Source organism: Ornithorhynchus anatinus, chromosome X1 (assembly GCF_004115215.2).
Source record: "Ornithorhynchus anatinus isolate Pmale09 chromosome X1, mOrnAna1.pri.v4, whole genome shotgun sequence".
Taxonomy (NCBI): Eukaryota; Metazoa; Chordata; class Mammalia; order Monotremata; family Ornithorhynchidae; genus Ornithorhynchus; species Ornithorhynchus anatinus.
In genome coordinates, this window is record NC_041749.1 from 67,617,788 (window position 1) to 67,644,637 (window position 26,850).

Below are 26,850 nucleotides of genomic sequence, written 5' to 3' on the forward strand. Positions count from 1 at the left end.
AAGAGTGAAACTGAAGCTCTAGCCCACAATAGTTCTTCTCCAGTGTACATTCTCATGTGCCTAGTAAGAGTTCCTTGATAATTAAACATTTTCCGAGATTTCCACAGAATTTCTCTTTTATGATTTTTATTCTGGGTGAAGTTTATGATTTTTTTTGTCCACGCAGTAATTTAAATGATAAACCTTGAGTAGGTTGTTAAAATAGATGTTCTGCTCCCAATTTTTCTAGAGCCTAGGTTTTTGAATTTGTGATTTATCTGCTGTATCCCAGGCCGGCATTTATCTGCCTAAAAATCTGCTCCACAAAATTGCTGAGAGTCACTGGAAGTTAAGCATTCAACACTCAGTTTCCACTGGGGAACTTCACAGAGTACATCAGTTGACTGAGAACTGGGGCTTTTGTCACTTATATAGAATTATGTATTTATTGCCAAAGTGAATTTCAGGGAAGAGACAATTAGAGATTTCAAGAAAAAAAAACAAGTTTACCCCATCCACCCTAATGTTCTGTGTTGCTTTGGCTGGGGACACTTGGCCTTGTTCTGTCATTTTGATTCCAATGTTTCCTGAGGTAAAAGAAGGGGCAATTTAGGCAGAACAAGGTTTTGGTGAAGAAAAATTAATCTTATTCTGTCTTCATTTTCTTTACTTTGACTTCAGGATGTATCAGAATGCAGGGAAAGCTATGAGTTCATAATATCCATTTCACTTGTTCATCACAGTAGTAGCAATAGGGTTTGCTTCCAGTCCCAGAGAGGTGTAGGATAAAGAACACAGACCCAGCAGTATACTCCAAGTAGGTCACCTTTAATCCAACTCCTTACCAGGAGGTCTAAGTATGTGGCCACCAGTCCAGATACTGAGAGCGGAAGGGTGCGCTTTCAACACATCCATTCATTTCTATAATCTTTCTCCAACTTGACACAGTCAGCTCCCCTTGGGCCCTCCTGAAGATGGATCCCAGTGACAACCCCAGTCTCTGTACTGTCAGTTGGGTTTCCTTGGCTTCTCATTCAGTGGTTGAGCGGGAAGTTGGCATCTCTCAGTGTCCTATAGTCCTCGTTCATCGCTCTTGGTACCTCCTCCCATGCTTCCATTGATCTCCATCTTGTAGCCCAATCCTCCAAGTGGTCTAGAAGGGGCGGTACTCCCCAAATACCAAGGTGTTGGTGAAATGGGGCACTAGGGACACTGCCAAGATGCAATGGGGCAGGGGTGAGAGGTGCCCTGCAGAAGACACCACAGGCTGCATTCCTTGTTAAGGCTGGGGGACATGCCATGGCCTGTGGTGTTGGAGTGTTTGTGGAAAGGGACAGTGGTCTTGGGCTGCTGGAGCTAAGCCTTGGAACTAGTTGTGGGTTGCTTCATGTAGGCCCAGAGATCCCATTGCACCATGGATATGGACTGTAGCAGTGGCATTTGGGCCCTTGGGATGTACCATAGGTTGTGGGTGCTGCATGTGAGCACAGAGGCCCTGGGCCAATGAGGAGGTAGACTATAGCAGTGACGTTCTGGCCCTTGGGGTGTGCCACAGGTGAGAGGGATCAGGAGAAAGGTGGGGGCACATTGGATGATGATGGTGGCAGCTCAGAACTCCACCTCCATGTCACAAGGCTCACCCCGGACCATGGGGATGATGAAGTGGCTTGGATCTCCCTCTCTACCCCGGATCTCCCTCTCTATCCCATGGCATTCAACCCAGACTGTGATTTTAGGGCAGGAGAGGGGATGAAGTGAGGAAAGCCACTGCAGCAGTCTGGGGACATCCCATGGCAGCAGAGGCTCCATGCATGGGGTGCTGTGGAATTGAGGGGAGGGTTAGGGGAGCTTGACAATGGGAGGGGACGGAGACCAGTGTTTGCTCCATGTTGGAAGCAGACTGGGCTCACCTCTCTGACATGGAGCCTGAGCCCAAGGAAGACAAGGGTAACATAATTTTTTGATTCATAATAATAATAATAATTGTGGTATTTGTTAAACACTTACTGTGTGCCAGTCACTATATTAAGTGATGGGGTGGATACAAGCAATTCCAGTTGGACACAGTCCCTGTCCCACATGGGGCTCACAGTCTCAATCCCCATTTTACAGATAAGGTAACTGAGGCCCAGAGAAGTGACTTGCCCAAGGTCACACAACAGACAAGGGGCAGAGCAGGGATTAGAACCCATGACCTTCTGACTCCCGGGCCTTTGCTCGATCCACTACACAAGGATGCTTCCACCACACCTTGCTGCTTCTTTGATTACCTATCTGTGCAAGTCTCTGTACTAAGCACTGGAGAAAATTACATAAGGAATTGTGAAACAGTAAAACACAAAACAACATGAGACAATGACAGTGCCCAGTGCTTAGAACAGTGCTTGGCACATAGTAAGCACTTAACTAATACCATCATTATTATTGTTATTACAAAAAATAAAAATAAAATAGAAATAAACAAAAACCAAGGATAGTTCTTTACCCTATTCTTAAAAATATTCAAAGAAAGCAAATCTACAACTTCTCTGAATTTAATCATTATTATCAATCAGGTCATCCCAGTGCTTAAACAAAATATTTTCTGCTGCAATGAAAGCCCTTTTCTGGCAGTTTACAGTCATTTGCTCTCTTCCTCTTCACAGTGTCCTTCAATTACCTGAAGACTTATCAAGTACCATGCTATTTTTCTTGTTTCCAGGTTGAGCAATTCCAATTCCTTTAAGCTTTTCTAGTTGTTGGCAGATTTAAAAGGAAGGATACAGTTGATTAGCAAAAGGTTAGAACTCCTCTCTTGGTTATGATCTAGAGTATTCATTTTCAGTTATTTTTCCATTAATCAAAGCATTTGGCCAGTTTTCAATTTATAAAATTAACTCAGATAATATTTTAACAAGGATGCCAGATGCTCTTTGATATCCTGTATGAATTTTTTCTCTAGCAGAGCCACTCAGTCTATAACTTATCTGCAGTTTTCCATAATAGGTCTTACACTGCACCCAAGTTCTATACAGATACAGTTCTCTGACCAAATGACAACATTTGCAGAAAAGTCACTATCTCCTTCTTTTGCCTTTAGGTGGATTAGCCTTATCATAATTATTTCTTTGCCATAGTTACTCTAGCTTTTCTATCTCCCTCTCTGTGTATTTCGAGTAAAATAGAAAAAAGTATTAACAGTTTGATACACTATATTCTCTTGAGAGTAGAATACTATATTAAACTGTAGCTTCTGAAATGGAAGGCAAAAAGAGCAAAGGGACTAGAGGGCCTTTCAGATTTTTGGTTTTTATTATTTTGTGAGTTTTCTCACAGTGCTTAAAGGATCTGTCTTTTCCTATACAGATGAAAATGAGGAAACTGAAAGCAAAAATGTTTTCCACATTTTGTATAGTGTTTCTTATTTAAGAGTGAGAAAACAATGCTCACCAAACCCAAGACAGGCCTCGTCTTCAGATAGGACTGAAAACCACGAGGGAAATGTGAAAATATATACATTCTGCTAGAAGGAAATAACTCTAAAGCTTTATTTGCCCTATAAAGTTATTATATGTATATGGAAGTAACCCTTGTCTAAGGGAAGAAGCAGTCGATGTGTCCCAAATGGGACATAAGAGTAGATATGCTACGATGCTTCCGAATCAGTAAGCCTTGACCCATTCCCATGCATATTTGTTTAGATCTTTTCAGGAAAAGGATAACGTCTTTGTAGTTAACTCATTAGTAATTAATGGATTGGAAACACTGTGGATATGAAGAGCTGTGCCCCAGAGGGATTGGTCTTGGGTCAATTTATATTATTATTGTTATTATTGTTATCATTGATAAGAACGGTGATATTTGTTAAGCACTTGTGCCAACCACCATATTATGTGCTGGAGTAGATGTACTCCATCAGATCAGACACAATCCTTGTCCCACACAGAGCTTGTTATGTAAGGGGGATGAAGAACAGCTTTTTAAACCCCATTTTACAGGTGAAGAAACTGAGGCACATAGAAGTTAAATGACTTGCTCAAAGACACAAAGAAGGTAAGTGACAGAGAAGGGATTAGAACCTCAGTCTTCTGACTCCCAGGCCTGGACTCTTTCCAGTAATGATGACCTGAACAAAAGAATTGAAAACCTGCTCATCTAATTTGTAGCAGATATTATGCTTTTCAGAAGGAAAAGAAAGGATAGAAAGTGACAAACTAATCATAAACACCATCTTTTAAGATAGCCTGAGGTCCAGGAAGGGTAGTGCAAAATAGGTCACTTAAGACTGAAAAACACATCATAGGAGAAGCAGGATTTATTAGGCACGATTACACCATACAAAAGACTTGGGAGTCTGAATATGAACCAGCAATTTAGTTGCCTTATTAAAAAAACCCAACATGTTATTCAACTGTGTTATTTTCATTATTATTCTTGTTGTTGTTGTTAATCACTTACCATGCATCAAGCACTGTTCTAAGTGCTGGAATAGATACAAATTAATCAGCTTGGACACAATCCCTGTCTCATTTCGGGCTCACAGTAAAAGTGGGAGGGAGAACAGCTATTGAATTCCCATTTTACAGCTGAGGAAACTGAGGCACAGCAAAATTAAGTGACTTGCCCAATGCAACATACCAAACAATTGGCAGAATGGAATTAGAACCCAGGTCCACTGATTCCCAAGTCCATGCTCTTTCCACTAGACCATGATCCTTCTCAAGAGTTTGCTAGGCTAGGGTCATGAAGTACTTTGCCTGCTTTTATCTGCATGGTCAGACCCTTAGTAGCGTACTTTCTAGTTTTAGTCATCACTTTTTAAAAATGTGTAGAAACAGAAGAGGGTCCGAGAAGAGCAACCAAAAATCATTAAAGAAATGGAAAATAGGTGTTTTCTGGATAGACTGAAGGAATTATTGCTTTTATACCTAAGACAGAGAAGGTTACAAAGGGATTCAATATGTCTTAAATTATAAGGTTGCGAGAAGCTGTTCTCTGTCCCAAGGACCAAACAAGAGGACTTGGGTTTAAACGAAAGGGAGAAGAACTGCTTGACTAACCAGATGGATGTCAAACCTTTAGACTGTAAATCATTTGAGGGTAAATCCCACATATTTTCTTTTCTAAGCACTTAATATAATGCCCTGCCCAGTAGAGATTCAATAAATACTATTGATCAAATGAGAACATTAGGTTAGGTCACTTAGAGAAGTTGGAGACTCTGCATGAAGATCTTTCTGAAAAAAAGTAGTTGGCCACCTATCCAGGCGGGTTAGTCCCTCGTTTGCCTGATGTCAGGTGACTGAGCCAGACGATCTCACGAGGACCTTTCCATTCCAAGTGTCTATGATTAATGATCATGACAAAAATCATATACAGATGTCAGCCTGTATTATACCTGTCCTATGTGGGACAGGGACTAGGCCCAACCTAATTAACTTGTACCTACCCCAGCGCTTAGAACATTGTCACATAGGAAGGGCTTAACAAATGCCATAAAAACAAAAACAAAAAAACAGTAAACATATAGGCTAAGTCTATTGGAGTGTGTAGCTCTTTCTCACTTTTTTAAATTGATTTGAAGCAAGGTGGAGAATATTGATTTTATCCTTTACTCATTTTAGGCTATAATTTGTATCAATGAGCTATTGCTGAAATCACTGCTTACTCTCATACATTCCCTTCCCTTTGGAGATATATTTCCCAAGTTTTCAATTGAACTGATAGGTATAATTAACATGCAACCAGAATTCTAATTCCCTTTGGTTATTACTACTTACATTTTCTCATGCATAAAAGGAGAAGATACAATTTTGAAAATGAGTATCACCATTATTGGTTAATGGATTTGTAATTCTCAGATTGGGAATAGTTGACTGGGTATTTGGATTCCTAATCCTGTTCTAATTTACTTACTTTCATCAACTGAACAGTCACTAATGCAATTTTTGGATTGTTGACAAAATCTATTAGACCACCAGCATACTCTTTAGTGGCAGTTTTCAAATATTTTCATATTAACTCTTAATTGTCAGGAAATGGAGGGATTATATTAACTTTGGTGCTTCTGGTTTTGATGGTCTTCTCTTGTAAATTCATCAACAAATCTATCAATCAGTGAACAGTATTCATTAAGCGCCTATTTAGAGCAGAGCAGCAGTGTACAAAAAGGGTACAATAAAGGTAAAAGACTTGTTTATAGACAGTTTATAATCTATGGGGGAGACAACATAAAGTAATTTATAAATAGGAGAAAGAAGTTCTCAAATGATAGAATATATTAATTCATATTTACAAAAGTGCTATAAGAAGTTGTTAGAACAAAGGAGCTGAGGTGATTGTGTTGTTGACCTGGGCAGAAGAAAAATTAATTGATGAAAACCTTCTGGAGGAGATGGAATTCAGGAAGTCTTTGGTATGGGGGGAGCAGTGGTCTGGAGAGTTTTAAGGAAGAGAGAGTTCTAGGTAGGAGGAAATGCACGAGCCAGAAGTTGGAGGTGGAAGAGTTGAGAATGAGGCACTGTAAGAAGGCAAGCTTGGGAAGAATGGCAAGTGTGAGCTGGGGTGTAGTAGGAAAAGAGAGTGGGGAGGAAGAGGGAGAGAGCTATGGTGTATGTTTAAATCAATGATCAAGTGTTGCTTTGGGATGCAGAGATAAATAGTTGGAGGTTTTATAGGAGTGTGTAGAATGATATCTCGGAAAGATGATTCAAGCAGTGAGGTTGAGTGCAGGCTGGAGAGAGTGGAGACTGCAGGCAGGGAGACCAATGAGGAGGCTGATGCAGTAGTCAGGCTGAGATATAATAAGTACTAGGCCAGGGTGGTAGCTGTTGAATGGAGTGAAAGAAATGCATCTGGAAAATATTGTGGAGGGAAAATGCCAGAATTTAGCAGCAGACTGGATGTGAACTTTTCCATAGAACAATGAATGAAGGATAATGCCAAGGTCGCGGGCTTTGGAAACAGGGAAGATGGCGTGGTTGTTAACTGTGATGGGAAAGTTAGGTGGAGGAGAGGATTTGGGAGGGAAAATGTGGAGTTCAGTTTGGGACATATTGAATTTTAAGTGCCATACTAATTGAGATGTCTTGCAGGCAAGAGGAAATGTGAGATTGCAGATGAACTACTTACTCATAATGCACCAAAATTTCATAGGTTGCAGACATTCTTATTGGTGTATGAGCAACGACCTCTGCTTCACCTCATAGTTGTTCCCACAGCACAAGGCTAGCGGATAAAACAGCTACACTCACAATTCCCTCATATATTTCCATGAGAATATAAATGAGAGGCAGATTATATTAAATGTCACTTAGACTTGCTCATAATGCTCATTAGGCCTGCCCTGGTTTCCTTTAGGCTTTAGGGATGGGAGCTGCTGGAATTAATGAGTATGTGAAGCACCTTAGGAGAGAGGTGTTCAGTAAATCCAAGGTATTATTATTATCCTTTCTCATCCAATATTCCTTCTACTTGTATGGTACAGTTAGTGTCGCTACATATTGTGATTTGTATCACTTATTAGCAAAACAGTATTTCTGCAGTACTGTTGCAAGTTTTACCTGACATCCTACCAAATTAAAAAGTCACTGTTGTTTAAATGAGGATTAGGCTGTTTTGTTATACATAGATGGTCTTCATTCAGCATGCTTGATGGAGTTTTATTCAATTCGACTCTTAGTAGGCAGCCTTCTCTAGGTGACAGTTAAAAACTTACATCCGTGGTGGCATTCATTGGCATGCAGAATACACCAAGACACTCCCATCATCAGCATTTATTGAGTTAAAGGACCTAGTCCCTGCCCTAAAGAAGTTTACAGTGTAATGAGGGAGACAGACCCTTATATTACAGATTGGGGAAGTAATGGAGTACATAAGACATGCATCAGAGTTACAGGATTGTAGTAACTTAAGTGCCAGATGGTGCAGAAGGGTTTGGGTGGCAATTAAGTGATGAGTAGAGATTACTTCTGGAAGGCCTCTTGGAAGAGATATGATTCCAGATAGCTCTGAAGATAGGGATGAGGTGTGGTCTTTCACATATGAAGGGGGAGGGAGTTCCAAGGTGTAAGCAAGAGGTTGATGGCAAGAAAAATGAAAATGAGACATAATGAGTAGTTTAGATTGAGAGGAATGAAGATTGCCAGCCGGTTTGTAGTGGGAGAGAGGATAAGTAGGTAAGAGAGACGATTGACTCCTTTGAAGTAGAAACGAATGAAAAACAACTGGAAGTTTTGGAGGAGTGGGAAATGTGTGTAGTACTTACCTCATTTTAGAAGAAAAATGTATGGGCAGCAGAGTGAAGTATGGACTGGAGATGGGAGAGGGGAAAGATGGAAAGAACAGAGACCAGCAAAGAGACTGGTGCAGTAGTCAAGGCAGGATATGTTAAGTGCTTGGATCAGCATAGTAGTTTGGATGGAGATGAAGGGTCATGTTTCTGCAATTGTGGAGGAAAAACCAACATAATTTGGAGATGCACTGGATGTGGAAGATTGAAGAGAGGGAGATGTTATGGATAATGACAAGGTTAAGGATTATTATTTAGCTGCAGAGAGGTAAAGGGGGGATGGCAGAGGGAGTAGAGGGAGAAGAGGAGGAGGAGGAGGAGGAGGAGGAGGAGGAGGAGGAGGAGGAGGAGGAGGAGGAGGAGGGAGGAGAAGACCGTCCCTCGGTCTCGCCTATTCCGCCGTCGACCCCTGGGTCTCGTCCTCCCGCGGTCCTGGAACGCCCTCCCTCCTCACCTCCGCCAAACTGATTCTCTTTCCCTCTTCAAAACCCTACTTAAAACTCACCTCCTCCAAGAGGCATTCCCAGACTGAGCTCCTCTTCTCCCTCTACTCCCTCTGCCATCCCCCCTTTACTTCTCCGCAGCTAAACCCTCTTTTTCCCCTTTTCCCTCTGCTCCTCCACCTCTCCCTTCCCATCCCCACAGCACTGTACTCGTCCGCTCAACTGTATATATTTTCGTTACCCTATTTATTTTGTTAATGAATTGTACATCGCCTTGATTCTATTTAGTTGCCATTGTTTTTACGAGATGTTCTTCCCCTTGACTCTATTTATTGCCATTGTTCTTGTCTGTCCGTCTCCCCCGATTAGACTGTAAGCCCGTCAAACGGCAGGGACTGTCTCTATCTGTTGCCGACTTGTTCATCCCAAGCGCTTAGTACAGTGCTCTGCACATAGTAAGCGCTCAATAAATACTATTGAATGAATGAATGAATTAAGGATTTGAAAGTCAGGAAGGATGGTGGTGTCAACTGTGATAGGAAAGTAATGCAGGGAGCATGGCGAGTTGAATTTTGGGTGCATTAAGTTTGATGTGTCATCAGGGAAAATAGAGAGAAATGTCTGAAGGCTGGGGGAAATGCAAGATTGCAGCGAAGGAGGAAAGGCTGGTATTTTGGCAAACATACACATAGAGAGATGTGTATGTACATTTGGAGCCAAGGGAGTGGATGAGCTCCTAAAAGGAATTAATGTAAATTGAGAAGGGAAGGGGATTCGGAACAGAATCTTGAGGAACACCCAAGGAGGATGGAGGCAGAAGAAGAGCCCACAAAATATTATTAATAATAATAATAATAGTGGTACTTGCTAAGAACATATTATGTGTCAAGCATGGCACTAAATTCTGGGGTAGATGCTAGGTAATCAAGTCTCACATAGGGCTCATGGTCTAAGTAGGAGGAAGAGAAGATATTTAATCCCCATTTTGCAGATGAGGGAACTGAGGCACCGAGAAGTTATGTGACTTGCCCAAGGTCACACAGCTGACAGGTGGCAGAGCCGGGATTAGAACTCACAACCTCTGACTGCCACGCTTGTGCTCTTTCCACTAAGTCATGCTGCTTCTCACACAGTCTAACGCATTTCTAACGACCCATTTCTCCAGAGAAGGGCACACCAAAGAAACAAAACCTTGTTCTCCTCCTACTTCTATGGCTGACTCTTTTAAGTGTCTTTCACTAGAGCATGGACCTGGTATTCAGAGGACCCGGGTTCTAATCCTAGTCCTGCCATGTACTTTCTATGTGACCATGAGCAAACCATGTAAAATGGGGATGAAAACTGTGAGCCCCACGTAGGACAACCTGATTACCTTGTATCTACCCCACTGCTTAGAAGAGTGCTTGGCACATAGTAAGTGCCTGGCAAATACCACATTATTATTATTATTTGTAGACTGAGACTTTTAATAGATAAGAATTAATCCTCCCAAAATATTGAAGAGACTTTTCTATTTGCCATTCCTGTTTAGAGCCACATTTAGTTCTTCTATTCATATCACCTTTTGAAATGAAAGTTAATATAAATTTTGGTCTTATTCAACTCGTAACAAGGACATCTAAGTCCCTTCGAATTGAATTCATTTGAATTTAATAAGTGTGAATTGCCTATTTCTATTAAGTTTATTCCAGAAGTATTATTCTTCATTTGATTTTCTACCTAATCATTGGACGTGACTTGCCTGGGTGCTTGAAATAATAGTAACAGCAACAACAACAATAGTAATGATATGAGTTTTATATGTCCTTTCATTTGAGGACCTCAGAAAATCTGAATCTGGAAAACATTCACTGAAAACATGTCATTATCTGCGTATACTTGTTTGGCTGAAATTCGAGGGTGAATAGGCCAGTTCATGATTTTAAAAGCCCAGAAATATGCTTTTTGGCTATCTAACAGCAGGGAGAGCTGATGGGGTGGGGATGGGGATGGGGTGGAGCTATAGCTCAATGAGAATACTATCTCTAGATAGCAAGTTTGATCTTTTGTTTATTCTGACATTGCAGTTCAAATGCAAAAACTGGGGAGTTTGAATTCCATGTCATCTTGAAAGCAGTTTTTGGGTTCAAATGAAGACATTTTTAATGAAATGAGATACACTAGACTTCAAACAAAACAGAACGATAACATTTTGATTAATCAAACACAAATTTCAATATGTTTCTCAAATATTAATAAAGGAGGAAAAAGAATTCCAAAGTTTATTTTGGTCTTTCTACTCTAAAAATATAGTGTGAGGCAGGCTACCTCATACTTTGTTCTTACTCAACTCTTCCTTATTTCTCAAAGGACCAGCTCTTTTAGATACTGCATACTCATTTTAAAGGAGATGAAATTAATTGCTACAGTAAAGCAAATGCTTAGATGAAATAATTATGGCAGTTTTATATTGGGATACTGATTAGTTTTGTTAAATCAACAATTGACCCAGAGGACTATGTTAATCTTCCTGTAGTCCTCCCTTATCCCCGCCATCAACAGCAGAGTCAACCTAGCATTTTTTCTGACAGATTCCATTCCAGCCAGGGTAATTAATAAATGAAAATATTTTGCATCTTTTTGCTATCAAATGGCCTGAATATAATGAATTGTTTATGGTTATCACAGGTATCAATATTTTAGTCTTTTGCAAGAAAATATAGAGAGCTTGTGGTGTGAATCCGATGTAGAATAAGTTCCCATCTGATTATTTACAGTAAATTCTCTCAGAATATGTTTGGGGTACATTAATGAGAAAAGAGCCCAGAGAAGCAGCAATGAGAAGAGAAGCAGTGTTGCTTAGTGGATAGAGCACAGGCCTGGGAGTCAGAAGGACCTGAGTTCTAATTCTGGCCCTGCCCCTTGTCTGTTGGGTGAACTCGGGCAAGTTACTTCATTTCTCTGTGCCTCAGTTACCTCATTTGTGAAATGGGAATTTAGACTCTAAGCCCCATGTGCAGCATGGACTGTGTCCAACCTGCTTAGCTTGTATGTACCCCAGTGCTTAGTACGGTGCCTGGCACTTATAGGCACTTAATCAGTACCAATTAGAAAAAGGGCATGTGGGTCATGCTAGGTTCAGAGGACTCTTATTTTATCTGAATTTACTAGCCTATCCTTAATCTTGATGAAAATTTTCTGCATTAGTTTGCTGGCCATACAACTCTTTTGTATTTCACTTGCTCCAAGTTTGGAACAGTACTAAATGAAAATTAAGCTGGGCCTATATTGGCTAATTCCTACAAAAAAGAAGCAGCACGGTCTAGTGTGTAGACCTGGGAGTCAGAAGGACCTGGGTTCTAATCCCAGCTCCACCATTTGTAGGTTGTGTGACCTTAGGCAAGTCATTTAACTTCCCTGTGCTTCAGTTGCCTCATCTGTAAAATAGGGATTAAGACTGTGATATCCATGTGGGACATGGACTGTGTCCAAGCTCATTAGCTTCTATCTAGTCCAGCACTTAATACAGTCCTTGGTGCATAATAAGCACTTAACAAATACCATTTGGAAAAGAAAAAAAATAGCTTTTCCATAAAGATCCTTTGGTAAAGCCAAGGCAAGAGTAACAGGAATATCAATAGAGTGTCCTTCCCTGTTCTCCCCAGGATCATGATTGCTCTTCTTTCCATTTTACCAGATTGAGAGAATGCAGGTAGGCTATGGTACAGATATAGCATTTAGCTTCTGACCAGGGTAAAAACCTATAGAATAAAGGAAAGCCTTAGGGCTGCCGCAGACATCATATCTAGTTTCTTGTAACAATTTATCAGTGCCACTTACTAACCATTTGTAAATTAAATAACAAGACTGGATCACCAAAAATAAGGGTCTGCAATAATGCTAATTCACCAGACGGAAGGGAAACTTGTTGTAAAATATGCCTATTGAACTGGATCTGGTCCTTGCTCTCAACACCTTTCTTCTGTTACTCATCAGAAAGCTTTTACGTGAGGTTTCAATACTTATTCTAGACCATTAGCTCCTTACGGGCAGGGCATGTGTTTATGAATTCTGTTGAATTCTCCTAAGTGCTTAGTACAGTGTTCTGTACTCAGTAAATGTTCAATAAATACCATTTCTATATCAAGGTGAGAAACATTTACCTATCAGTGATTTAATTACACTGAAAGATTATATTAGATCGCCTACACGCTAATGTATCCTGTACTGTCTTAGCTCTCTCAGGTCTATTTATCTTATGACTATAGCTCTTGACCTTGCCAATGTCCTGCCAATCTTCCTGCCAAACAGGGATCATGTCTTCACACAAGGAGCAGGATCTGCCACCACTGACTGACTTATTCTACTTTTGTCTACTTTTCCCCTCCATATACCCATTGCTATCTTGTCAGCATGGCCCAGGACAGTGATGCTGGATGTGGGGTAGGCAGAAACGTGCCCTAGACAATAAGAGTTTCAGCACTTTCATTACACCTCTGACAGTGCAAACTAGCATTTGGTTGATTTCATTTGCTTTAGGTCCAGATTTTTGTCCCTTTACTTGGGTCATTCAACTGGTTAATGTTAGTGGTGCGTCTGCTTTGACTCTTAAGCTTGAGCAGAAAGACTTCTGGTGCTTTTCTTTTAGCATTTGGTAACTATGAAATGGATAACATCTGCTTTCATTTCGTTACTTGTTATGCACACCATCAATTCTAGTCCAGAAAAATTGGAATTGTCCTTTTTCTACCCCATACATTTATCTATCCTTAAACTTTTGAAATTGATTCTACTGGTGATGAGATCCTATATATGCTTGCAAGTGTAGTTGAAAAGGCTGATGTTCAACTGACACTCCCTTCTGCAGTGAGTGTGCTGAAAGGTAGATGCTAATTGTGCTAAATGAGCTTGAGTAGGGCCTAACCCTGTTTTTGAACCTACCTTTTGGCATCATGGTCTTCACAAAGGCTTGCTCGAGGACTACAACCTCTATTCCAGTTGCTATCAACTAGGCTGGTCTGTCTACATCAGTGGTCTTCCAACTTCACTGTTATTTCCATCTTCAAAGCCCTTCTGAAATCACTTCTCCATCTCCCCACCCAATACACCCCACCCTCCTACTGCCCCTTCAGCGCTTCCCCATCACCTCAACATTTGAGTACTCAACCCACTCCCTCTGGTAATGCTTATGTACCAATGTTTGAACTTAGTTGCTTCCTTCTACTTTTGTTTTATTTCAGTGTCTGTCTCCCCTGTTAGATTGCAAACTTTTTTTGTGCAGGGATCATGTATACTATTTCTTTTGCACTCTTCTAAGCATATAGTACAGTGTTCTGCGCAGAATAAGTGCTCGATATAAACTATTGACTAATTGTTTGATAATGTGTTTCATTATATCTTTAAATGGTCTATTTTGCCCTTCCATTTGTATATGCCCCTTTTCAGTCCACCAGATCACAGTTGCTTAGATATACTATTGTCATCCATTCTCCTCACATGTTCTGACCTGTGGAGTTGTGTTGCGGTGAGCATTGCATAAAAAACCCAAGGGTTAAGTTTCACACCAGGAATATTTTTTTGCATTGTGCTTTTTTGCAATTGAGTGTATGCTATATCACAAAAGACTTAAGAAAAATATAGCGATCTGTTTTGTAAGTTGAAACTGAACCAAGGGTGTCACTTACCCAAGGCCAGCAGGCTTTCCATATAGTTAATATTCATTTGAAGACAGAAAACTCCATATAAATAGTCTTCTTTTAATGTATTAGTATAATAACTTTAAAATATGACATCCACATCTATCCCATGGGTGTGAAAGAGAGACAGTAACAATGAAGTGTAATTAGGGAATCTGGGGTTTTAAAACATAACTGTTATTTATGTCCAGGTCACTCCTCCTAGCCACTCCGTGGAATTTCCAAAGTAGGTCTCGCCCATCCCAGGGTCTATCCTGGGGCCCTGTCCCCTTAGTCCCCTCTGGCCTGAGGAAATTCACCTGCTATTTTTAGGTGCCAACCACAAGGCAAAACCACTTAGCAATGGGGTGGTCTGGTGGTCTAGAAGTTCCCAACCCTCCTGCCCCAGCCCCTCCCTCTCCCCCCTCCCCAGCAGGATGATGTGAAACCCAGGTTGACCATGGGAACTCCAGAGTGATAGTTTCTTGAGCCAAAAATCTATTTATCCTCTATAACCAAGCTGTCCACCCTGCCAAAAACCTATAGGGTCAAAATAGCTTCACCCCTCAAGGTACAGAGTTCTGTGGGGGCTATACCAGGGGACTATTCCTTTCATCCTCATGGAATTGGCACCATGGCTACAGATGGATAGTTTGTGAGTGCAGGTCTCATATGAATGTAAAATAAAGCACCCAGGGAGGTCTTTAATGGCTAGCAAATCAAAATGTTTTGGAGGAATTAGATTTTGGGTCAGTTTAGATACCATGTGATAGTAAAGTAATAATAATAATCATGGTATTTGTTAAGCACTTACTATGTGCTAAGCACTGTTGTAGCACTGGGGTAGATACAAGGTTATCAGTTTGTCCCATATGGGTCTCACAGTTTTAATCCCCATTTTACAGATGAGGTAACTGAAGCACAGAGAAGTTAAGTGACTTGCCCAAGGTCACACAGCAGACAAGTGGCGGAGCCAGGATTAGAACCCACGTCCTCTGACTCCCAAGTCCATGCTCTTTCCACTGATCCATGCTGCTTCTTGGGCAAAAATCTCCTGTTATAATTATAAAGCAATTTTATGTAGGTTCATCCTCTCTTTTATGGAAACATCATTATCTAGTGGATAGATGATGAGCCTGGGAGTCAGAAGGAACTGGGATCTAATCTTGGCTCTACCACTAGTCTGCTGTGTGACCTTGGACAAGTCACTTAATTTCTCTGTGCCTAAATTACTTAATCTGTGAAATGGGGATTAAGACTCAGCCCTATGTGGAACAGGGACTGTGTCCAACCCAGTTAACTTGTATCTACCCCAGCGCTCAGTACAGTGGCTGGCAAATAGAAAGTGCTTAACAAATAACACTATTATTATGTAGCTCCTAGTATAGTGAGGTCCTATATGCCAGATTAGTAGTAGTAGTATTATTTGAACACCCACCTGGTGCAGCACACTATAGACAGTGCTCAAGTCCACTGTACTAGATGCTTGCTATTTGATCATTATTTGATAATAATAATGACGGTATTTAAGTGCTTACTATGTGCCAAGCACTGTTCTAAGCACTGGTACAGGGCTTGAGCAAGGGGGTGCTTGAAAGAATGTCCTGTGACTACTAAAGACAGCCTTCATCACATACAAATAAAGGAAATAAGGAAATAAAGATAGATAATGCAGTACTCTTCTACTTTAACAGGGTACCATTATAAAATATATTCAGGCTTTCTTTTTATGTGTTTATTTCCAAAAAGGTTTGATTCCCAATCAAAGTTGTTTGAGCTGCAAATCCCTCAGGCCACCTGTAACATGATTGACTGACTGTCTCTCCGTCCTATTCTCTTGCTGATAGTCTTTGACTTTACTTACTGGGCTCTTCCCTCTCTTGAATCTTTTTGGCTTCTTCTGTCTTTATTTTTCTTTTACCTCTAGAAAGGGCAAACTTTCAACAGAGGGGAAAAAGCAGACAAGTGGAAGCCCTAGGAGGTACTTGACTTGGCTCATGTTGTGCAGTAGCACTTTCTGGATGCATTGGCTATGGTGTGAAATTAACTAGGATCACAGTCCCAAACTGCAGCTGTGTCCTGGAAAAAGTGCTACAGCTTGGGGACGTGATTTGAGTGGAAAAACAGAAATGACAAAAAATGGCTCCAACTAAGGTCTGCTGTTGCTGCCTCAACCTGACAGTAGCTTTACTTCTTTCATTCTAATACAGATAAAAAAAAAAAACTTTAACCACTGTCCACTTCTCCCATGTACCTCTTCCTGTATGTTTGTAGAAACTAAAATATATAACTCTACATGATACATAATTCTCAGTAAAATGCATTTATCATACATTATGCACATGTATAAATTATATTAAAATTGTCGGTACATATCCACTAACGTACCTGTATGTGATTGGTCCTGTCCTTTTAAGAATGCCTAACATTAAAACAATAATTACCTGGAATTTATTCTAAAGCCATTCTTATTTACATGATTTTTCTGTTACTTCTTTGGGTTTTATCTTCAGAAGGAGCAGTTTACAAAATATACTTATGTAGGTTTGTGCTTCTGAAGACTTGTGTTATTCACATTTCCTGCTACTCATCACAGGCAGTACTTACGCATTTCTTGCTAGACATAATCATATTGTGGCTATACAGGATAGTGAAGAAATAGAAGAAAGAGTGAAAAAAAAAAGAAGGAAATTAACCAAGGGGCTCTGATGATACCACTTTCAGATTGGAGTCATGTCTTCATGGAATGTAGTATTGTCTAATTTCAGGAATGTAATTAACTCTTGGACAGTATGAGAAAAGATTTGACTACCAGAGTTGTGTAACCCCTTATTTTGCTATATTCATTCATTTTTTTATTGTGTTTGCACTTTCAATCTGAAAGCATCTGTTGAGAGTTTTTTTTGTTTTATCTTTTGAATGATAAAAAAGGACAAAAAACAAATTCAGCAAAATGCAAATGAATTGGTTAAATGAGATATAGGAATCTACTGTGGAGCTCCTGAATGAAAATACAGATTTTAGTCCTTTTTTTTTCCTGCAGAAAATCATAAAGTCTTCAATGACATATAAAGTTCTGCGTTTTGTATATTGTGCTGTATTCACAGAATTTAACAAAAGGATACAAAGTTGACATCTAAAATGTTTTGACTTATGTACAAACCAATAACAAAAAAAGGAAATGAATGTAATACCTCCTGTTATTTTTTAAAACTGCATTTTAAAAAATAATAATGCAGGTTTTTAAAATGATGCTTCATCAATTGCCATGTAGTGTGATTTCCCCATTTGGAAATGACAGCACATACATATGTGTGTATATGCAAAATTTGAAGTACATATTTTACTGCGATGAATAAGAAGAATGGCTATTTCCTAAGTATTATTATTATTATTATTATAATGGTATTTGCTAAGTGCTTACTATGTACCAAGCACTGTTCTAAGCACTGGGGTAAGGTAATCAGGTTGTCCCATGTGGGACTCACAGTATTAATCCGTATTTTACGATGAGGTAACTGAGGCACAGAGAAGTTAAGTGGTTTGCCCAAGGTCACTCAGCCTAGTGGTGGAGCAGGGATGAGAACCCATGTCCTCTGACTCCCAAGCCTGTGCTCCTTCCACTAAGCCACGCTGCTTCCCTTTAAGAGAAGCAGCGTAGTCCAGTGGATAGAGTATGGGCCTGGGAGTCAGAAGGACCTGGGTTCTAATCCTCACTCTGCTACTTGTCTGCTGTGTTACTTGGGGTCTTTGCAAGTCTTGTTAACCATGATATTATTTGCTATGTAACACATCATGGGGTACAGCTGGTCTCAAGTCCATTTAAAAATGGACTTTTATCTACAGTGTTCAATAGAGACTATAAGGTTTGATTCATTTGTTGGTGGAGAATTGGCAAGGGATGTGGAGGAAGCTGGGTCTCTTGATCAGTTAATCCAATAGAATGTTTACAACACTAGGCATTTTTAATATGTAGATTTGGTATTCTGTGAGCAGCATGAAGAATGGAAAGATTACAGGCCCAAGAGTTAGAAGGCCTGGTTCTATTCCTGACTCTTCCACTTAACTGCAGTGTGACCATGCACAAGTCAGTGAACTTGTTTGGGCCTCAGTATCCTCCCCAGTAAAATGGGGATTACATACTTCTTCTCCCTCCCCTTTAGATTGTGAGGCCCCTGTGGGACAGGGATCATTTTATTATATTACCGCTTTCGCATGTTATTGTGAATTGTTCTCAGTGCTGCCACCTACCTTCTCTGACCTCACCGTGTCCTTCCAGCCCATGTCCTCCCATCTGCCCCTCCCAATCCTCTCCTTCCCCTTCCCCTCTCTTGCCCAGCTCTTTCCTGCTGTCTCCTCTGCCTCCTCCCCTCCTCCCCTCCCCTGCCCTAGAATCCCACTTTACCAGCACCACCCCTCTTCCCCCTCCCCCTACGCTCCTCCCCACCAAATCCCCTCCTCCCACCCTCCCCCCTTCCCTCTTCCCCACCCACGCCCCATCCCAGTCCTCCTGTTCCACCGCCACCCCTCATCCCCCGCTCCCCGTCCAGGGCCCCACCATCTCATTCCCATCCAAACCCTCACCTCCCCCCGCTCCCTCCCTGCCCTCTGCACCCACAGCTACTGTCAAGTGTGGCCTTTGGAATCCCCGCTCCATTATAGGTAAACTACCTTTCATCTTTGACCTTTTCCTTTCCCGCTCTCTCCTTCTCCTCCCCTTTATGGAGACCCAACTCACTCCTGAAGACACGGTCTCCTCCGCTGCTCTCTCCAGTGGAGGCCTCTCCTTCTCCCACTCCCCCAGACTCACCGGAAAGGGAGGAGGCGTCGGCTTCCTTCTCTCACCCCAATGCCGCTTCTGCACTATCCCTCCTCCCCGTTCTCTCTCCTTCCCCTCCTTTGAAGCCCATATCACTCGCCTCCACCACCCCCTCCAGATTCTTGTAGCCGTCATGTACCGCCCTCCTGGTCCCACCTCCGACTTCTTCAACCACCTAGACCCCTTTCTCACCTTCCTACTCTCCTTCTCTCTGCCCACTCTGATCCTGGGGGACTTCAACATCTACATGGATGTACCCAGTGACTCTGCTGCCCGCCTGCTATCGCTCCTCGCCTCTGCCAACCTCCTGCTCCACCACACCTCGCCCACTCACCAATTTGGTCATACCCTTGATCTCGTCATCTCCTACTGCTGCACTATCTCCTCCCTCACCAACTCTGAAATCCCTCTCTTGGACCATAACCTTCTCACCTGCCTCCTCTCTCACACTCTCTCCCCCTGCAAATCTGTATTACTCCCCCACAGAGACCTCCGCTCTCTTGATCTCATCCATCTCTCCAAAAGCGTCTCTCCCCACCTTGCCTCTCTATCTTCTCTTCTCACTCTCGATGATCAGGTTACCGCTCTCAACTCCACCCTCTCTACTCATCTCAACTCACTCGCCCCTGTTTCCCTCCACCGCTCTCGCTCCACTAACCCACAGCCCTGGGTCTCTGCCTCTATCCGCCTCCTTCACTCTTATGCTCGAGCTGCTGAGTGCTGCTGGCGAAGGTCCAAGCAGCAAGCCAACCTTATCCATTTGCAAATTTATCCTTTCCTGCCGTAACTCGGCCCTCTCCTCCCCCAGGCAAAACTACTTTTCTTCCCTCATTGACACCCATGCCCGTCACCCCCGCCAATTGTTCCGGACCTTTAATTCTCTCCTCAGGCCCTCTGTTCCTCCCCCTCCCCCATCCCTCACCCCCAACGATCTGGCCACCTACGTCATCAAGAAAATTAACACAATCAGGTCTGAGCTCCCCAAAGTCACCCCTCCCACTTCTGCCTCCACCACCCCCCCCACAACCCTCTCCCCTACTTTCCCATCCTTCCCTGCAGTATCCTCAGAGGAGATCTTCTCCCTCCTTGCAAGTGCCACCCCCTCCACCTGTGCCTCGGACCCCATTCCCGCTCACCTTATAAAAACCATCGCCCCTGACCTCCTCCTCTCCTTAACTTCTATCTTTAACCGTTCACTCTCCAATGGCTTCTTCCCCTCTGCCTTTGAACATGCCCATGTCTCCCCCATCCTAAAAAACCCTCTCTCGACCCCACTTCCCCTTCCAGTTATCACCCTATCTCCCTCCTACCCTTCCTTTCCAAGCTCCTAGAACGAGTGGTCTACACTCGCTGCCTAGAATTCCTTAACTCCAATCCTCTCCTGGACCCCCTCCAATCTGGCTTCCGTCCCCTCCACTCTACCGAGACTGCTCTCTCAAAGGTCACCCATGACCTCCTTCTTGCCAAATCCAATGGCTCCTACTCTATCGTAATCCTCATAGACTTCTCAGCTGCCTTTGACACTGTAGACCATCCCCTTCTCCTCCACACCTTATCTCACCTTGGCTTCACGGACTCCGTCCTCTCCTGGTTCTCCTCTTATCTCTCTGGCCAGTCATTCTTGGTCTCCTTCACAGGCTCCTCCTCCCCCTCCCATCCTCTAACTGTTAGGCTTCCTCAAGGGTCAGTTCTTGGCCCTCTTCTGTTCTCCATCTACACTCACTCCCTTGGTGAACTCATTCGCTCCCACGGCTTCAACTATCATCTCTATGCAGATGACACACAAATCTACATCTCTGTCCCTGTCCTCTCCCCCTCCCTTCAGGCTTGTATCTCCTCCTGCCTCCAAGACGTCTCTACTTGGATGTCTGCCCGCCACCTAAAACTCAGCATGTCCCAAACTGAGCTCCTTATCTTCCCTCCCAAGCCCTGTCCTCTTCCTGACTTCCCTGTCACTGTAGATGGTACGACCATCCTTCCCGTCTCTCAAGCCCGCAACCTTGGTGTCATCCTTGACTCAGCTCTCTCATTCACCCCACACATCCAATCCGTCACCAAGGCCTGCCGGTCTCACCTTTATAATATTGCCAAGATCCGCCCTTTCCTCTCCATCCAAACAGCTATTTTACTGGTACAGGCTTTCATAATATCCCGGCTGGATTATTGTGGCAGCCTTATCTCCGATCTCCCTTCCTCCTATCTCTCCCTGCTCCAGTCTATTCTTCATTCTGCTGCCCGGATCATCTTCCTGCAGAAATGCTCTGAGCATGTCACTCCCCTCCTTAAAAACCTTCAGTGGTTGCCTATCAACCCCGCATGAAACAAAATCTTCTCACTCTAGGCTACAAGGCTCTCCATCACCTTGCCCCCTCCTACCTCTCCTCCCTTCTCTCCTTCTACTGTCCACCCCACACGCTCCGCTCCTCTGCCGCTCATCTCCTCACCATCCTCCGTTCTCGCCTATCCCGCCGTCAACCCCTGGGCCGCGTCCTCCCACTGTTCTGGAATGCCCTCCCTCCTCACCTCCACCAAACTAACTCTCTTCCCCTCTTCAAAGCCCAACTGAGAACTCACCTTCTCCAAGAGGCCTTCCCAGACCGAGCTTCCCCTTTTCCCTCTGCTCCCTCTGCTGCCTCACTGCCCCCCCCTTCACCTCCCCTCAGCTAAGCCCCCTTTCCCCCTTTCCCTCTGCTCCTCCCCCTCTCCCTACCCCTCCCCTCAGCACTGTGCTCATTTGCTCATTTGTATGTATTTTTATTACCCTATTTATTTTGTTAATGAGGTGTACATCCCCTTGAATCTATTTACTGCTATTGTTTTTGTCTGTCTGTCTCCCCCAATTAGACTGTAAGCCCGTCAATGGGCAGGGATTGTCTCTATCTGTTGCCGAATTGTACATTCCAAGCGCTTAGTACAGTGCTCTGCACATAGTAAGCGCTCAATAAATACTATTGAATGAATGAATGAATTGTGTCCAACCTGATTAACGTGTGTCTACCCAGCACTTGGTATAGTGTTTGGCACATAGTAAGCACTTAAAATTATGATTACTGTCACTACTATTAATAATAATAACCACCATGTGCATGCACCACTTGCATCCTTAGGAATATGCAACATATTTCAAAGGCATACGTATATTTACTGTGAATTTCCAAACAGATTTTCTCTAGAATGGTTCTGATATTAGCATAAGACCACCAAAGGCAAGAAGGCAGCTTATTCTGCTCAGTGACCAAATTTGAATTTACAACTAATTGCTTTAAGAAAATTGTTTCAGAAGCCAAGGACTTAAAATCTCTCCCTTCCACCTCCTACACTTGTACATATTTCTTATCTTTTGTTTTCTATTCCATTTATTTTCTTTTCCTGTGGATAGAGGCTTTAAATCTTTATTAGATCAGTTAGGTATTTAGTTGTAGGTAATAACAATAAGTGGTATTTGTTAAGCACTTACTATGTGCTACACATTGTACTAGGCCCCAGGGTAATTACAAGAGAATCGGGTTGGGCACAGTCAGTCCCTGTCTCACATGGGGCTCGCAGTCTAATTGGGAAGGAGAAAGGGTATTTACTCTCCATTTTATAAATGAGGGAACTGAGGTATAGAGAAGTTAAGTGACTTGCCCAAGGTCATACAGGAAACAAGGGGTGAAGCTAGAATTAACACCCAGGTCCTCTGACTCCCAAGGCCCTTGCTCTTTCCAAATAGGTCTACTTGGCATTGGATCTAGACCGTTTTTTTCAGCCCACTGTCCCAAGGTGACCCTGGAGTACTGACCATCTCAAGATCAAATGCTATCTTGTGACCTCCTGACCCAGCAGGCGGAACTCGGAAGTGAGGGTGGGACACCGCCCCCACAACCCAAACTGCCAGATTGACAGCCCAAGCTGGGAATACAGAAGGTGCCCCTCACCCCTGTGCCAATCAAATTAGGAATGGAGGAGTGGGGAGGGCAGAGATTGGATACACTGAGGCCGGAAGTTGGAATGGCCTAAGGGCACAGGTGATAAATACCTGCGCCTCTAACCCTTGTGCAGAGGAACTGGACTTGCAACAGCTGGCTGCAGGTCACCTCTGTCCAGAGCGTGAGAAAGCCGCTCTGCCTGCACCAAGTGAGGAGCCGTGGGATGGGTGAATGTCCCGTCCTGCTGAGCGCTCATGGGGTTGGAAGCCAGACACTTCACCATGGGTATGTAACATTTAAATGGATTTGATGTCTAAGTGGGTGCCTGCCCGGTTGGATGTGAATATGGTGGGAGCTAGCCGCCTCACCAAGTGTGAGTAGCACATCAGTGGATTTGATGTCTAAGTGGGAGCCTTGCCAGTGGGACATGAATATGGTGGGAGCTAGCGCCTCACCAAGTGCGAGTAACCATAAATGGGTAACGCATAACTGGGTTTAACGCATAAGTGTATTTAACGCAAAGGTGGATTCCTTCTGGGTGGGGTGAGCACATGGTGGGAGCCAGCCGCCTCACCACGTTGTGAGTAAATCATAAGTGGGCTTGGGTGTCTGGCCACACGCAAGTAACATACCAGTGTATTCCTCCCGTTAGGGAAGCTTTAACACCATATTTCTCCCAAAAGGGAAGGCCGATTGTTGTGTCTAAATAATTAATTAATTCAATTCATCCCGCAGAATAAATTCTATAAAAAACTCAGGTTTTCCATCCCCAGCCTCTCTCTCTCTCACCGCGCCGATTCCGAAAGAACCTGTCCCCGGCGATGGGTGACACCCACTTATGGTCCTTTTCTCATTTTTAGGGTCTCAGTGGTCAGAACTTGTAGATGGGCAATCCCTTTATCCCATCTATTCATCCAAGCAGTTTACATAAGAACAAAAGTGTTGTAAGAAATGATATCTAACCTCACAGGCATCAAAGTTCCTTCTAAGAACCCTAACTTTTCCCTCTGATAACTCTTATCATTGATCTCTCTGATCATGAATTTATCCAAACTGATCTTCAGCTTATCAATAGTTTATGTGTGTCTAACTTCTTGGGGCAATACCTACTTAGACTGTGAGCCCTAGGTGGAACAGGGACTGTTTCCAGCCTTGTTAACTTGTAACAGAACAGTGCTTGACACACAGTTACCACTTAACAAATACAATAATAATAATAATAATAATAATCACCTTACATCCACTCTGTGAAAAAGTGTTTCTTTTTATTTGTTTCAAACTGACCGCCTTCAAGCTTCAGTGGATGTCCCCTAATGTTAGTTTTATGGAATTTTGTGAAAAAACAATTCTATTTTTGCCCTGTCCACACCTTTCATGTTTCTGTAACCTGTAATCATGTTTCTTCTCAGCCTTTGTTTTCTGGGCTGAAGAGTGGGGACAGTGGCATGGCTAGATTTTCAAAGTATTTCTCTTAGCACCGAGCCATTAAGAATTCTCCATGAAATTGCTTTTGACCTGGTTTACACCTGCATAAAATGATATATAAGAAGCATTGTGTTCACTGATAAAAGCATGTGTGTGTACTTTACTTTGAACTAGAAGATGACTCTACTGATGGTGAGATGCTATCCATGCATGCAGATGTAGCTGAACAGACATATGCCTGACTGACAGTTGATTCCACAGAATGTCACCATAAAGATTATTTGCTATTGCTACATTGATTCATTTGGCACTTGCTGTTTTTAAATCTGTCTCTTGGTAATTTGATCTTCCTGAAACTTTTGCTTGTGAAAAATATCCCTTCTCCTGAATGCTATTTGCCATGCTTGTCTGTACGGTGCATTTGATTCCCAGAAGTCCACTGTCATAGTCTGTTGTTTATTTTCTGCTTCAATTTGTTATGCCCTCCTTGCTAGTAAATGTCCCAATTTGGATTCACCATACAGCAGCTGTTTGGGGATTTTGTAGTCCATTCATCTCACGTGCCCTCCCAGTGAAACTCTGTTATGATGAGCAGTACATCAGTGCTGGTAAACTGAGAACATTCCAAGACCATATTGTTGTAATATAGTCCTGCCATTTGATGCTTAATATGGCTCAGGGCTGATGCTGGTTAGAAGCCTCTAATGGCAACCCAGTTTTTCTTGCATAAAGTAATAAAAAAAAACCCAACTCCTAACCATTGGCTTCTAGGCTTTCCAGCAACTATCTTCATATTTATTACCTATCAATCAATCAATCATATTGATTGAGTGCTTACTGGGCGCAGAGCACTGTATTAAGTGCCTGGGAACACAATATATAAGAGTTGGTAGGCAAGGTACCTCTCCAACACTAGCTATTCACTCCTCCCAAAATAATCTTCTGATGGTACCTCACTTGCAACTCTCCTACATTCAATCTATTGGTCATACTTTCCCTCTTCTGTAAAACTCTCTTCCACCCCCAACTCTCCAAAACATATCCCTCTCTACATTCAGAGCTCTCCTAAAGAGTGACCTTTTCCAAGAGTCATTCCCTTGGTTAATCCCCAATTCCCTAGTTATACTGCATCTTCTTCCTTTGCACTCATGCATCTAATCAGTTGTTCTATTTGCTTTCAGGCACCATGAGCCATATCCTCCCTCCACCCAACACTAGGACTTATTAACGTATTCATAGCCCCTTCAGTTACTTAAATTTTGACCTCTCCAGTTGTACATATCAACTGGAGACAAGGTCATGAATAATGAAGTTATGGCTTAGTGGACAGAGCACAGGCCTGGGAGTCAGAAGGACCTGGGTTTTAATTCTGACTCCACCATATGTCTGCTGAGTGATCTTGGGCAAATCACTTAACTTCTCTGGGCCCCAGTTACCTCATCTGTAAAATGGGGATTAAAAGTGTGACCTAGTGGAAAGAGCCCGGGTTTGGGAGTCCTGGACTGGGGAGTCAGATGTCGTGGGTTCTAATTCTGGCTCCGTCACTTATCAGCTGTATGACTCTGGGCAAGTCACTTCACTTCTCTGTGCCTCAATTCCCTCATTTGTAAAATGGGGATTCAGTCTTTGAGCCCCCTGTGAGACAACCTGATTACATTGTATCTACCCCAGCACTTAGAACAGCGTTCGGCACATCGTAAGTGCTTAACAAATATCATCATTATTATTATTATTATTATTATTATTATTACGTAGATAAGGGACTGTGTCCAACTTGATTAACTTGTATCTACCCCAGTGCTTAGAACAGTGCTAGGCACATAATAAGTGTTTATTATAATTATTAGTCTCAGCATCGTGGCTTAGTGGAAAGAGCCCGGGCTTGGGAGTCAGAGGTCATGGGTTCTAATTCTGACTCTGCCACTTATCAGCTGTGACTTTGGTCAAGTCACTTTAGCTTCTCTGTGTCCCTCAAATAGGGATTAAGACTGTGAACCCCACGTGGGGCAACCTGATTATCTTGTATCTATAATAATGTAATAATGTTGGTATTTGTTAAGCGCTTACTATGTGCCGAGCACTGTTCTAAGCGCTGGGGTAGACATAGGGGAATCAGGTTGTCCCACGTGGGGCTCACAGTCTTAATCCCCATTTTACAGATGAGGGAACTGAGGCACAGAGAAGTTAAGTGACTTGCCCACAGTCACACAGCCGACAAGTGGCAGAGCTGGGATTCGAACTCATGAGCCCTGACTCCAAAGCCCGTGCTCTTTCCACTGAGCCACGCTGCTTCTCCAAGTATCTACCCCAATGCTTAGAACTTAACAAATACCATCAGCAGCAGCAGCATCAA

At 42.7% G+C, this 26,850-nt stretch overlaps 1 protein-coding gene across 4 annotated transcripts in view; it reads left to right on the top strand.

Moving 5' to 3' along the window:
* FHIT (fragile histidine triad diadenosine triphosphatase) overlaps positions 1-26,850 on the top strand; it is a 1,434,147-nt gene that overhangs the window by 408,469 nt on the left and 998,828 nt on the right. The gene's annotated exons all lie outside the window — the stretch shown is intronic.